This window comes from Mesoplodon densirostris, chromosome 3 (assembly GCF_025265405.1).
Source record: "Mesoplodon densirostris isolate mMesDen1 chromosome 3, mMesDen1 primary haplotype, whole genome shotgun sequence".
In the NCBI taxonomy this organism is placed as follows: domain Eukaryota; kingdom Metazoa; phylum Chordata; class Mammalia; order Artiodactyla; family Ziphiidae; genus Mesoplodon; species Mesoplodon densirostris.
This window is the reverse complement of record NC_082663.1, coordinates 13,773,227-13,789,179: the sequence shown is the minus strand read 5'-3', so window position 1 is coordinate 13,789,179 and position 15,953 is coordinate 13,773,227. Positions and strand designations below refer to the sequence as shown.

Below are 15,953 nucleotides of genomic sequence, written 5' to 3'. Positions count from 1 at the left end.
TAATTCAAAGACATATTGTGAGGATAACATGAGATATTTGTAAAAGCCTTTGAAAATTATAAAATATTATACAGAAGTAAAACCACAGTTCATGATCTGACCCTTACTTAGTTACATTCAGATATATGATCCTAGTGGTTTAAACAAGGATTGAACTCACAGGAGAGTGATTACAAGCTAGAATCTCATTTTTAAAACTTAAATTGCAGGACATAATTGGTCTAGACTTTCTTCGCAGAGTACTGCTTTCTTTTTCTTTCTTTTTTTTTTTTTGCGGTACGCAGGCCTCTCACTGTTGTGGCCTCTCCCATTGTGGAGCACAGGCTCCGGACGCGCAGGCTCAGCAGCCATGGCTCACAGGCCCAGCCACTCCATGGCATGTGGGATCTTCCCGGACCGGAGCACGAACCCGTGTCCCCTGCATTGGCAGGCAGACTCTCAACCACTGAGCCACCAGGGAAGCCCCTGGCCATGTCTTCTTAAGGTACTAAAGTATGCATCAAAAGTTTGGGATCCTGGTCCACCATTATTTCTTTATGCCCGTTAGTTTCTCCAAGCTTGTTTCTTTACATGCAAAGATGAAGGTAATGGTAAAATTTAGTAGAATAGTTGTGAAGGTTAGGTGAGATAATCTGTGACAAGCACTTAGTGGAGTGCCTGGCATACACTGAGTGCTCAAAGAATACTTACTCTGATTACCTATTAACAGAGGTCCAATATCCTGTATTATTTAATGAAGAATGATCTTCTTCCATGTGAGAAATATCTACACCTTCATTTAAGTATGTAGTTTAAGAAAGGACACAACATAGAGTGGAGACAGACAAACCAGGTGGAGGAATGATCTACCATCTATAGATCAGTCAATGTATTTATGGGTTAAGTGGAAGAAAAGCATGAGGTCACCACTTCCTTGGCTGTGCTTAAAGTTTTGTTTAAAATCATCAATAAAACAAACATTCCAAAACTGATCAAGATGAAAGGCAGAAGACTCAAACAAAAACATATTGTAAGAAAAAAGATGATGAAATAAAACAAAGGAGAACTACAAATAAAATAGGTGTAAAATACATGTTAAAACTTAGATGAAATGGAAAAAATACCAGAAAATGTAACAACAAAACTGACTCAAGAAGACACAGAAAGTGTAAAAAGTCCTAGCATCATAAAAGTTTTTGAATCTGTTTTACAGACAGGAGTCAGCAAACTACAGTCAACAGGCTGGCTGCCTATATCTGTAAATAAAGTTTTATTGAAACACATCCATGTCTATTTGTTTACATATTATCTATGGCTGCTTTCATACTACAATAGCAGAGTTGAGTAGTTGTGATAGAAATTGTATGGCCCACAAGCTGAAAATGTACATCATCTGACTCTTTAAGAAAAACTTTGCCATCCCCTGCTTTTTGAAGTCAAGCTCACTTATGAATATAGATGCAAAGAGGACGTTAAAAGACAAAATGTTTATTAATAGTTACAGTAAAAAGCATTCAATAAAATCCAATACCCATAATGATTTTTTAAAACCTTGGCAAACTTAGAATGGAAAGATGTTTCATAAGCCTAACAAAACCTGTTTATATTACATCCACAGCAATCATTAAACTTAATGGTGAAATATGGAAAAGCATTCCCTTTAAGAATAAGAAAAACATGATAAGGCTTACTATTATAACTTCAGTTTAACATTGGATACTCTGTCTAGCATAATAAGACAAGAAAAAAAAATAAACAGTATAAGGGCTGGAAAGGAAGAAATCAAAATGTCATCATCTCCAAGTTCTATTATTATTCATATTAAAAAAAAAACCAAAATAATCTCAGATAAATTATTGGGTGTAACAAAAGGGTTTAGTAAAATAACTGTAAGATGAATTTTCACAAAACATAGATTTCATTTCCATAAATCAGCAAGTTTATAAACATTTGAAAAAGAACATTAGACCCAGCAAAAAGAGCCAGACCCCAAAAATGTACATATATACTGTATGATTCCATTTATATGAAATTCAAGAACAGGCAAAGCTAATCTATAGTGACAGAAAATGAATCAGTGGTTTCCTGGGGCTTGGAAGGAAAGGGGGATTTGACTGAAATGAGGCAATAAGGAACATTGTGGGATGACAGGAATGTTTTACATCCTGATTGTGGAGGTGGTTACATGAGTTATACATTTGTCAAAATTCATCAAACTGTGTATATATGATTTTTCATATGGTTTCACATACTTGGTGCATTTCATCATATGTAAATTATACCTCAATTAAATTGACTTTAAAGGAAAAAAGGAAGATAAAAAAATCTCTATACCACCAACCAAAAATATAAGGTACTTAAGAATAAATTGTAAAAAAAGTTTTAAACATTTTAAGATTATTTTAAAAACATGAAGAGACCAACAATGGAGAGCTATACAATATCAGTGAATAAAAAACTCAACATCATAGAAATGTCTGTTCTTACCAAACTGACCTAAGATTCAATGCAATTTCACTCCAAGTTCCAAATTTTTGTGAAATTCACAAAATAATTGTAAAGTATACATAGCAAGGAAAGTGCCAAGGTAGCCCCCAACAAAAACAGCCAAGATATTCCTGAAGAAGAAAACTGTGAAAGGACTGCCCTTCCAGATACCAAGCTGCATTTTAAACATGAATTAATACAGTGTTTTATCAGAGCAGAAATACACAAACAGGACAATAAAATAGAATGTAAACCCAGAAATGACTGACATAGCCTATTCAGTCAATGGTGTTGGGCTATACTGTACTGGAGCTGGTTTGAACGAATATCTGATTGTTATTTAAAAAAAAATTTTGCAAGCTATTTGTTAATATAACCATTAAAAAGTAAATTGCATAAACTTACAATTAAGTAAATTTTATTAACAACAAAAGAAATAAATACTCAAAATTCATCACTTCTTAATGATCTTGCTACATTTTACTAAACACCATGTTCCTGAGGTCACTTATGTCCTTTGATCTGTGTGGTGGAAACACAATGTAATGTGGACCACAGCATGCCTTTTGGGAGCAGGGCAGGGGTGGTGGGGCGGTGCTATGAGTATGAATAAGGCACCAAGATCAAATTCAAAGCTGGCCTTCCAGGTTGTTATGAAGAAATAATGAATAAAGACTGGGGGATAGTCGACATAAGCCTGACAAATATCTGTTAAATATTCATCAGATGGTAGGTAGGCCTCCACTATACTCTTGCAGTTGGCTCTGAAAGCCTGCTATTGGAAGTATTGAAATATTTCATAATAAAGTATTTCTTAAGAAGAAATAAATATGCTAGGTGCACAATTATGCGCATTCTTAGGCAATACTTGCAATTTTTTATAATAGCAAAAATGATCTGGGTAGCCAAAAAATAGTGTTCAACACAATCGTACTTAAAAAGTGTCCTTGGGCTTCCCTGGTGGCGCAGTGGTTGAGAATCCGCCTGCCGATGCAGGGGACACGGGTTCGTGCCCCGGTCCGGGAAGATTCCACATGCTGCGGAGCGGCTGGGCCCGTGAGCCATAGCCACTGAGCTTGCGCGTCCGGAGCCTGTGCTCTGCAACAGGAGAGGCTGCAACAGTGAGAGGCCCGCGTACCGCAAAAAAAAAAAAAAAAAAAAAAAAGTGTCCTTATCTGGGCTGAAAATATGCCTGGGAAAATATCACTACAATGCTAACATCTAAAAAAAAAAAAAAAAAAGATTTAAAAAACGGGAAGTGAGGGGAAAAAAGGCAATATGAAAAGAAAATATTTTGAAAAGTTTAACTACAAAGGAGAGCTGAGAATTGGCATAGTTGGGTCTGAGAGTCAAAAAAACGGTTTTCTCTCTCTTTTTTAAGTTGGGAAATATTTATTTTTGTATTATCATGGAAATAAACAGAGAGAGAAGAACTGAAGATAGTGCAGAGGAGAAAGGAGAAGGGAGAAAAAGAGGGAAAGGAGAATATAAATAATTTTATTTGAAATGCAAATAAAAAGGTAGGACCTAAAATGACTAATTTTTCCCGTATGTTCTGATCTTTGTTTGCTATGATTTTAGGCAGAGTATTTGTAGATTTTGTGAGGGACCTTTACTTACAGATCCTGCAGCTCCACAAGCTTTGGAACTCTTATCACTTTAAATATTCACAGGTCTCTTAAAGTCACATGCCTAAAGGAATTTAGAAAGAGATTGTTCTGTTTAACAGTGTAGATTTCACACTACAAAACAGTTCTTTGAAAACCCAAGACATGCGTAGTCTCCAAGCAGAAAATGAAATGAAAATTTACCTAGTCCTTATAATAAAATAAAATATTGAGCTTCAAAGATGTGTGCATGAGCATTATACAAACCTCCTTTACGAAACAGTTACAATTTTCCTAAGTATTCTATCATAAAAGCAAAATTATACATCTGAAATTTAAGATGGGATTTTTTTAAACAATAAAATACTCCAGAATTAAAAACAGATATTACTGTTCTGCAGAGAAAGTTGCACCATGAATAAAATGTAACAGAGGAAGAAAAAATACTGTATATAAAATTATTACTTTCAAACATATTTCTCACTTGAGTCATCATTGCCTTTATTTAACAAGCATTCTGCACTGTAAAAACATCCAGCTTGTCCCAGAATAAGCTCATTCTCTGAGCCTATTATGTAAGGTTTTAGAATTTTGGCATTTTTCTCCCAGGGTTGTGTGTGTGTGTGTGTGTGTGTGTGTGTGTGTGTGTGTGTGTGTTTCAGAGAAGCAGGGGTAACTACCAATTTAGGTGGAAAATCTCACATTAAGGTGTGATAAGCACTGCATAATTATATAATATTATACTCTTTCCAATAAATCATTTTGAAAGGAAACAGCTAAAAACAGGTGATAGCTGATGGTGCCACTGTTGCCAAAGCTGGTGGCTTAATGTACAAAATGATTTGCCATATTAGAAAAAATAATTGTTGACCGACATTTCAGTTAGTGAGGATTGCTGAATTTACTAAATGGGAGAGAAAAAATAAGCTAGGTACGAAAGCAAAATCAGACTTACAATTTAAAACATGAATTTTTAATGAATTATTAAATGTTTTCCCAACATTTACAACCTACATGCATGCTTGAAAGGGTTCCCAACAGAGATGGACCACGTAATCAGGCACAAATGTGGTTTTATAACACCATTTTAAGCCTGGAGAAAAGTCAAGTAATTTACTCAGCCACCCAAGGTAAATATAATCAAAGCTTAAGGTTTACAACATGGAAGTTTCTAACTGGATGTCTTCCATATGATTCTTGAATGTTTTCAGGAAAAGTTCCAAAGGAAGTCTTCAAGGAAAATGTCCTGGGGGGCATCCACAATGTGGGCTCTTCATTACTAGCATTACTTGGAAGATGATGCTAATTAATAGTCATAATTACTAATAAATGACTGGTTTAGTACAGGTATTATGCTTTATTGCTAACATCTCACTTTATGCATAGCAATTCAACAGAGATTGAAAATTTAGACTTGTAGACAACTGGGTGACCCTTGAATGAGTTCAGTACACAGCCCGATGCCTGGCACAGAACTGGTGATAATGTTTGTTGAACACACAAGAAGCAGTAGCTACTGATTTTGAATATGCACTCAACTTCTCACCTGCCAAGTACTTCTGAGTTAGTGAATGGCTATCAGTTGATAAGCCTATTACTTCAGAGTCTCTCACTGCTGTTCTCTCTCTTTTCCAAGGAGGATTCTGGAGAACTCAGCTGAATTCTCCCATGATCTCTGGCCTCAATCAAGGCAAGCTACCTTGACATGAATCATTCCTGCAGAATGTCTGTTATTTCCCTTAGTTCGTGCTACAGATTTTAATCGACAAATAAATGTCTATCCATGTTAAGACTCTAGGAAGATAAACACGCTCATAAAAGACCTAACTGACCAGCTGGTGGAGAAAAGAAATAAAATTGCCACCTTAAAAGGATTTGTTTCCATTCATTTGATTGTGTTTCTGTATGCTCTCACAATTTCTAAGTGGATAATGGAATAAAAGAAAATAAATATCCTTCATTTGCAGGAAGCAGTATATTGTAGTGGTAAGAGCAAGATTATTACCAGACCAATCACTACCTACTAACTTAGCGGTAAAATTTTCCTTCTCTGTAAAATAGTAGTGCCTGTCCTACAGGGCTCCTGTGGTGTTGCTATCACATAACTGTAGGTAATTCAACTAATATGATGTCAGAAAAATCATGGCTACTCAAATAATGATATTCACTATAGTTCTGGATATTTTTTCAGTTAAAGAAAAACATCTTCTTGCTGAAAGATTTATCATGTCAGACTAAGGGAACAAAGACGAAACTTGTTACTATTTTCTCATAAGACAAAAAGTGAGGATGTGAAATCTCACCGAAAAGATGTCTTCAAGTCTTTGGCTGTTCCCTGGAGATATGTGTAAACCCTTTTATGATACCACCCTGTTGAGAACAACACTGGTTTGAGTCAACTCCTAGGAAGTAAGTAGTGGCATCGTCTGAGCTTACAGTTCCGTCCTGAATTGTATTCAACAGTCAAAATGCAGATTTCAGTAGGAACATAAAGCCAACTTGCTTGGACAAAACTCTGAGCCTCTCCTTGTGCGAAGCCCACAAACCAAAGGGCTTTGGAGCTGTTTAAAATGATGGTGAACCCTCTTGTAACCAGTCTTTTTATCACCTCTTAGTTGAAATTCTGTCTCCCCCAATACACATTCATGAGAATTTGGGTGATCCAAATGTTTAAAGAAAAAAAGGTCATTTATGTTTTCTCAACAGTGCAAAACTGTACTGATGATATTTATTTTAAACATCACATATTTTTCCCTTAGAGGAAAAGCCTGTTATTATTACAGCTGAAAGCAATAACTCTCAAACTGGGAAACATTTCCAAATCAAAAACTTGTGATTATCACAATGCCTGGATGCTTGGCTGTTATTTTATTTGTTTGTTTATTTAAAGTCATCCCTTAAAGGGTCAAATATATAAAGATATTTATTTAGCTAGTCTTCAACTGGCCTTGTCTGTAAGTACTAAAATATCCAAATATTGTAAAAGATAAGAACAGATTATTTATTTGGGTAGCTTGAGGATTTTCCACTTTCGTTTATCTGAACCTTAACTAATGTCCAAACAAAAGCCTGGGGAAAAGACCCTCTGAGGTTTGTTGTCTACTTATCTCCCAATTTTTATTTTGAAAAACGTCAAACTTCTGGAAAAACTTGGCAGAATAGTACAACAAACACCTATATGCCAAGATTTACCAATTGTTAATATTTACACATTCTCTCTCTCTCTTTTACATTTATATATATGAATAATACACAAGTATATGTGTACATATGTGTGTATGTATGTATAGGTGTACACACATATAAACACTCTCTTTTTCAGAATTACTTGAGAGTTAGTTGCAAATCTTGTGAATCTAAATCTCAGAAATACTTCAGCATATACCCTCTTATGAAATATCCCACATCACATCAATACAATCATCATACACAGAAAATTTAACAATGATTCAAATACCCTTATCAATAGAAACTCTATATTTAAATTTTCTCCATTGGCTCAATAATGTCCTGTAAAGCTGGGAAATTTTATTTTATTTTATATTTGAATCTAGGATCTGATCAAGGATGTTTTAATCTAGAACATTCCCCCAGACTATTTTTTTTAACATCTTTATTGGAGTATAATTGCTTTACAATGGTGTGTTAGTTTCTGCTGTATAACAAAGTGAATCAGCTATACATATACATATATCCCCATATCTCCTCCCTCTTGCGTCTAACACCCACTCTCCCTATCCCACCCCTCTAGGTGGTCACAAAGCACTGAGCTGATCTCCCTGTGCTATGCAGCTGCTTCCCACTAGCTATCTATTTTACATTTGGTAGTGTATATATGTCCATGCCACTCTCTCACTTCATCGTAGCTTACCCCTCCCCCTCCCCAGGTGCTCAAGTCCATTTTCTATGTCTGCATCTTTATTCCTGTCCTGCCCCTAGGTACTTCAGAACCATTTTTTTTTTTTTAGATTGCATATATATGTGTTAGCATACGGTATTTGTTTTTCTCTTTCTGACTTACTTCACTCTGGATGACAGACTCTAGGTCAATCTACCTCACTACAAATAACTCAATTTCACTTCTTTTTATGGCTGAGTAATATTCCATTGTATATATGTAGCACATCTTCTTTATCCATTCATCTGTTGATGGACACTTAGTTGCTTCCATGTCCTGGCTATTGTAAACAGAGCTGCAATGAACATTGTGGTACATGACTCTTTTTGAATTATGGTTTCCTTAGGGTATATGCCCAGCAGTGGGATTGCTGGGTCATATGGTAGTTCTATTTTTAGTTTTTTAAGGAACCTCCATACTGTTCTCCACAGTGGCTGCATCAATACACATTCCCACCAACAGTGCAAGTGGGTTCCCTTTTCTCTACACCCTCTCCAGCATTTATTGTTTGTAGATTTTTTTGATGATGGCCATTCTGACTAGTGTGAGGTGATACCTCATTGTAGGTTTTATTTTTTTAATTTAATTTAATTTATTTTTGGCTCCATTGGGTCTTTGCTGCTGCACACAGGCCCTCTCTAGTTGCAGCAAGCGGGGGCCACTCTTTGCTGTGGTGCACAGGCTTCTCATTGCATGGCCTCCCCTGCTGCAGAGCACAGGCTCTAGTTGCGCGGGCTTCAGCAGTTGTGGCTCACAGGCTCCAGAGTGCAGGCTTAGTAGCTGTGGTGCACGGGCTCAGTTGCTCCACGGCATGTGGGATCCTCCTGGACCAGGGCTTGAACCCATGTCCCCTGCATCAGCAGGCAGACTCTTAACCACTGTGCCACCCAGGAAGCCCCACTGTAGTTCTGATTTGCATTTCTCTAATGATTAGTGATGTTGAGCATCCTTTCATGTATTTGTTGGCAATCTGTGTATCTTCTTTGGAGAAATGTCTATTTAGGTCTTCTGCCCATTTTTGGATTGGGTTGTTCGTTTTTTTGATATTGAGCTGCATGTGCTTGTAAATTTTGGAGATGAATCCTTTGTCAGTTGCTTCGTTTGCAAATATTTTCTCCCATTCTGAGGGTTGTCTTTTCGTCTTGTTTATGGTCGCCTTTGCTGTGAGAAAGCTTTGAAGTTTCATTAGGTCCCATTTGTTTATCTTTGTTTTTATTTCCATTTCTCTAGGAGGTGGATCCAAAAGGATCTTGCTGTGATTTATGTCATAGAGTGTTCTGCCTATGTTTTCCTCTAAGAGTTTGATAGTGTCTGGCCTTACATTTAGGTCTTGAATCCATTTTGAGTTTATTTTTGTGTATGGTGTTAGGTAGTGTTCTAATTTCATTCTTTTACATGTAGCTGTCCAGTTTTCCCAGCACCACTTATTGAAGAGACTGTCTTTTCTCCATTGTATACTCTTGCCTCCTTTATCAATGATAAGGTGACCATATGTGCATGGGTTTATCTCTGGGCTTTCTATCCTGTTCCATTGATTTATATTCCTGTTTTTGTCACAGTATCATACTGTCTTGATTACTGTAGCTTTGTAGTATAGCCCCCAGACTCTTTTGACTTACATGACATAGGCATTTTTTTAGAGCCCAGATCAATTATTTTGCCTAACATTCCTCCATTTGGAAATGTCTGTTTTCTCACACTTAGATTAAGGTTACATATCCTGGATGGGTGTATATCAGAAGTGATACTGTGGAGCAATGTCTTGTATCTATTTTTTGTAATTATATGCAGTCAACTTTTCACTCACCTTTCCTCACTCCTTCAAATAGTACAATATGGAAGATGGCAAGCAAGCACTTTTAGTGTAGTTTCTTATTATGTCCTGACCACTGGTCTGCAATACCTCTGGGCATCAGAATGTCTACTTCACTAACAAATCATGATAACTTTTTTCAGTGGAGTTGGTGATGAGAGAATTAAAAAAAAAAAGGATGGTTTCAGTGCTCAGCACTTATGCATTTTAAATGAACATCCTTAGAACAGTTTGTAATGGAATCTCAGTAGAATTCTACTTTTTATATCTGCTGGGTGGCTTAAAGTATGCACTAGGAAACTAGACCAACAACATGGTCATCATCCCTATGAGACAGCAGAATACAAAGACCAGGTGTTGCTGGGAACCGGAAAGAAAATAGAAATGCACTGCCCAACACAGCTCTCCATACCAAGTGGCATATTCACTGAGGCCTGGCAAATGTATAGGGCCTTACATGGCAGATTATTTAAACTAAAATCAGTCCATGTCAGGAGACTCTGGACTTCTTTCTCTGTAAGTTTTTGAAGATAATAAAAATTCTTAATTTTCTGGCATACTTTAGGTAAAGTCATGTGCAAATCAAAAAAGTTCAAGACTATATCCTCATTATTCTTTGCTTACAAGATATTAATTAAATGTTATCATCCAATATGATTTTTAATATAAATGACAGCCACTAAGCAAATCTGGAAATCAGAGTAGACTGCTTTCTCTAAAATATTAAGTGAACACTAGCTGCAACTGAAAAGGTAAAATAAAAATAAAAATTCTGTTGTAAATCACTAGCCTATTTCTCAGTATAATCCAACGAAAACTCCTTTCTCAGAAATGAGCAAATATAGCAGGCAGAAAATCAGATAGATTTTCAACTAGATATAATTAACATCTACAGGCTACTTCATTCACCAATAGCAGAATACACATTTTTCTCAAGCGCTCATGGAACGTTTACCATGGTAGACCACATTCTGGGCCATAAAACACACCCTAACAAATGTAAAAGAATAGAAATTATACAGTGCCTGCTCTCAGACCACATGGGATTAAACTAGGATTCAAAAACAGAAAGTTAACTGGAAGACCACAAAATACATGGAGATTAAACAGCAAACTTCTGAAAAATACATGGGTCAAGGAAGAAATCTTAAGGTGAGTTTAAAAATATTTTGAACTACCTGAAAATGAAAACACAACTTATCAAATCTGTGGAATGCAGCAAAAACAGTGTTTAGAGGGAAACTTATGGTATTGAATGCATAGATTAGAAAAGAATAAAGATCGAAAATCAATTTAAGTTACCACCTTAGGAAACTAGAAAAAGAAAAGCAAAGTAAATCCAAAGTAAGCAGAAGAAATATTAAGAATTAGGGTAGAAATCAATGAAATGAAAAAGAGGAAATCAATAGAGAAAATCAATGAAGCTGAAAACTGGTTCTTCAAAAAGATCAATAAAATCAATAAGGCTTGGGACTTCCCTGGTTGCTCAGTGGTTAAGAATCCGCCTGCCAATGCAGGGGACACGGGTTCGAGCCCTGGTCTGGGAAGATCCCACATGCCGCGGAGCAATTAAGCCTGTGCATCACAACTACTGAGTCTGTGCTCTAGAGCTCATGAGTCGCAACTACTGAGCCTGTGTGCCACGCCTACTGAAGCCCGCATGCCTAGAGCCCATGCTCCAAAAGAGAAGACACTGCAATGAGAAGCCTATGCACCACAATAAAGAGTAGCCCCCATTTGCCGCAACTAGAGAAAGCCCACACACAGCAATGAAGACCCAATGCAGCCAAAAAATAAATAAATAAATAAAATAAGTCTCTAGCCAAGGTAACAAAGAAAAAAAAAAGAGAAAAAGAGAGAGAGGGGGAGGACATAAATTAGTAACATTGGAAATGAAAGAGGGGACCTCACTACAGATCTTATTGAAAATTAAAAGAATAATAAAAGAATACTATGAACTACTGTATGCCCACAATTTGATAAAGTAGATGAAATGGACGAATTTCTTCAAAGACACAATCTGCCAAAACTCACACAAGAAGAAATAAATAATCTGAATAGGCCTATACCATAAGATGTTAAGGAAAAACCCGAACGAACTTTTTGGCCAAGCCAATATGAAAGAAATTGAATCAATAGTTAATAACCTTCCAAAGCAGAAAGGATTGGGCCCACATGGGTTCACTGATGACTTCTACCAAATATTTAAAGAAGAAATTACATCAATTCTACAATCTCTATCAAAGGATAGAAACAAAGGGAATATTTTCTGTGAAGCCAGTATTATCTCAATACCCAAACTAAACAAAGATATTAGTAGAAAAGGAAGCTACAGACCAATATCTCTCATGAACATTGATGCAAAAGTCCTCAACAAAATTTTAGCAAATCAAATCCAAAAATGTATTAAAAAGAAGTATACACTGTGACAAGGTGGGATTTATCCCAGGTATGCAAGGCTGGTTCAGCATTTGAAAATCAATTAATGTAATCTATCACAGACTAAAAAAGAAAAAAAATCACAGCAATAGATGCAGAAAAAGGATCTGACAAAATCCAACACCCATTCATAATAAAAACTCTCAGTAAATTAAGAATAGAGGGGAGTTTTCTCAACTTGATAAAGACTATCTACAGGAAATCTATAGCTATCATCATACTTAATGGTGAGAAACTCAAAGCTTTCCCATTAAGATCAAGTACAAAGCAGGGATGTCCCTTCTCACCAGCCCTTTCAACATCACGGTGGAAGTACTTGCTAATGCAACAACACAAGAAAAAGAAATAAAAGGTATACAGATTGGGAAGGAAGGTTTAAAACTGTCTTTGCAGATGACATGATCCTCTATGTAGAAAATTTGAAAAAATAAACAAAAAACTCCTGGAATTAATAAGTAATTATAGCAAGGTTGAAGAATACAAGGTATAATATAACAAAGTCAATTGCTTTCTTATACACCAACAATGTTCAAAGGGAATTTAAAATTAATAATGCAATGTTATTTACATTAGCACCCCCCAAAAATGAAATACTTAAGCCTAAGTCTACAAAATGTACAAGATCTGTGTGAGGAAAACTACAAAACTCTGATCAACAAAATTAAAGGAGAACTAAATAAATGGAAAGATATTCTGTATTCACAGATAGAGAAATTCAATATTGCCGAGATGTCAGTTCTTCCCAACTTGATCTGCAGATTCAATGCAATCACGATAAAAAATCCAACAAGCTATTGTATTATATCAGCAAACTGATTCTAGAGTTTATATGAAAGGCAAAAGATACAGACCAGCCAACACAATATTGAAGAAGAACAAAGTTGGAACAATGATGCTACCTAACTTCAAGGCTTAACATAAAGCTACAGTAATCAAGACACTGTGGTATTGTTGAAAGAATAGACAAATAGATCAATGGAACAGAATAAAGAGCCCAGGAACAGGGCCCCATAAATAGAGTCAACTGATCTTTGACAAAGGAGAAAAGGCAATACAATGGAGCAAAGATAAGTCTCCTCAACAGAAGGTGCAGGAACAACTGGACATCTACATGCAAAAAAAAAAAAAGAAATGAATCTAGACACAGACCTTACATGCCTCACAAAAATTAACTCTAAATGGATCACAGACCTAAATCTAAACACAAAACTATAAAACTCCTAGATGGTAACACTGGAGAAAACCTAGATGACCTTGTATATCAGGGGTCCCCAACCCCCTTTTAGGGACTGGCTGCACAGCAGGAGGTGAGCGGCAGGTGAGCGAAGCTTCATCTGCCACTCCCCATCACTCGCATTACCGCCTGAACCATCCCCCCACCCCACATTCGTGGAAAAATTGTCTTCCACGAAACTGGTCCCTGGTGCCAAAAAGGTTGGGGACCGCTGTTATATATGACAGTGACTTTAAATACAACAGCAAAGACACAGTCCAAGAAAGAAATAATTTATAAGCTAGACGTTGTTAAAATTTTAAACTTCTGCTCTGAAAAAGACATCGAGAAAATGAGAAGACAAGCCACTGACTTAGAGAAAATATTTGCAAAAGGCACATCTGACAAAGGGCTGTTATCCAAAATATACAAAGAACACTTAAAACTCAGTAATAAAAAAATAAACAACCCAATTAAAAATAGACCAAAGACCTTAACAGACACCTCACCAAAAAGATATACAGATGGTCAAAGAGTTTATGAAAAGATGCTCCCCATTATATGTCATCAGGGAAATGCAAATTAAAACAACGAGATATCACTACATGCCAATTAGGATGGCTAAAATCCAGTAAACTGACAACACCAAATGCTGACAAGGAGGAGGAGCAACAGGAACTCTCATACACTGCTGGTGGAATGCAAAATGGTACAGCCACTTTGGAAAACAATTTGGCAGTTTCCACAAAAACTAAACCTACTTTTATCATATGATCCAGTAATTGTGCTCCTTGGTTATTTCCCCAAAGGAGCTGAAAACTTATGTCCACACGGATGTTGATAGCAGCTTTATCTATAATTGCCAAAACTTGGAAGCAACCAAGATGTCCTTCAATAGGTGAATGGATAAACTGTGGTATAGCCAGACAATGGAATATTATTCCATGCTAAAAAGAAATGAGCTATCAAGCCATGAAAAGACATAAAGGAAACTTAAATGCATATTACTAAGCAAAAGAAGTCAATCTAACAAGTTACCTGTTATGATTCTAACTATATGACATTCTAGAAAAAGCAAAACTATAGGGACAATAAAAAAAATAAAGAAAGAAAACAGTGGCTTCCAGGAGTGTATGTGTGTTAGTGCATGGGTGGAGACGAATAGGCAGGGCACAAAGAATTTTTAGGGCAATGAAAATACTCTGTATGATATTATAATGATGGATATATGTCATTTATACATTTGTCCACACCCACAGAATGCACATACCCAGAGTGAGCCCTAAAGTGAACTATGGACCTTGGGGGATTATGATGTGTCAATGTAGGTTCATCCTTGGTAAAAAAGGTACCATTTTGGTGAGTGGTGTTGATAATAGAGGAGGCTATGCATGTGTAGGGGTAGGAGGTGTATGGGAATTATCTGTACTTTCCTTTCAATTTTGTTGTGAACCTAAAAGTATTCTAAAAAATATTTTTAAAAAACCCAAAGAGTCAAATTAAGTAAAAAATCTAGCAATCAATAAGCCAGATAATATTTATTTAATATTATATGAAGTATTATGAACTATAAATAATTATAAGCTAGTTTCTGAATATGAGCAAATCTATAATTTAGTAGGGTGCATGCAAAAATCATGCAAACAGTAAAGCTTCATGTGACATGAATTAACTAATCCACATATAGACCAGAAGAATGTTAGGAGAAGTTGCAGAGGAAGTAGTGATGATGCAGGCCTGACCATGGAGGGGGTAGGATTGGGTTTGAGCCATTAAGGTTGGAGGTCGGCATGATGAACAAGGAAGAAAGGAGAAGGAAGCCAGCAGTCACGGGAGGTGGGCCAATGTCATGTAATACTGATATAAACATGATGAAAACAGAACTGTATTTGGCAAGCCAGGTATAAGCAAGCTGTTTTAACTTGCCACATTTACACAGATGTTTGGGGTCAGGTTCACAAAGCAAAGAGAAGTACAACACAAGTCTAATAAGAATCCCCGCGTGCAGCAATTTTTTTGGCTAAAAATCACACTGTCTGTACAGTACCTCCTCTGCTGAGGGAACATTTGCCTCAAGAGAGATGTCCCAGGGAGAAATTATAAACAAAAGAGCATTAGCAATCCTGAAGTCTGTACACAAAAAACATGGTTTTACAGTTTAGTTTAATCCTCTGTAGACAGTGCTTGATGAAATACATTTTCATGAGATGTGCATATTCTTAGCATTAGAAATTCTAGAGGCTTTGTGAAAATACGGTATGGTCTTCTCACTTGAGCAAATCAAGCCAGAGTCATTTAGCACTGCTATTTACACCTCTAGGATACAATTTTTGCAATATGCAAGTACTGAGGAATTAAAGATGACTGTAGAATGTTAATAATAAGCTTCATCTTCACTTAAAAATCTTAATGTTTCTGGTTGGAGAACCAATTTCAGACCATTGTTGAATGTTCTGTTCAGTGGGTCATGTGGCATACATAAACAGGAATAAGACTCCAGAATAGGATGAAGTATAA

At 36.3% G+C, this 15,953-nt stretch overlaps 1 protein-coding gene across 2 annotated transcripts in view; it reads right to left on the bottom strand.

The window, feature by feature from the left end:
- FBXL7 (F-box and leucine rich repeat protein 7) overlaps nucleotides 1-15,953 on the bottom strand; it is a 442,109-nt gene that overhangs the window by 193,389 nt on the left and 232,767 nt on the right. Inside the window, exon 2 of one of the 2 annotated variants that reach the window (XM_060092744.1) lies at nucleotides 4,087-4,158. The exons of the other annotated variant lie outside the window; for it this stretch is intronic. The gene's annotated coding sequence lies outside the window, so the exon portion shown is untranslated. The remainder of the gene's footprint in view (nucleotides 1-4,086; nucleotides 4,159-15,953) is intronic. 2 annotated transcript variants of the gene reach the window in all.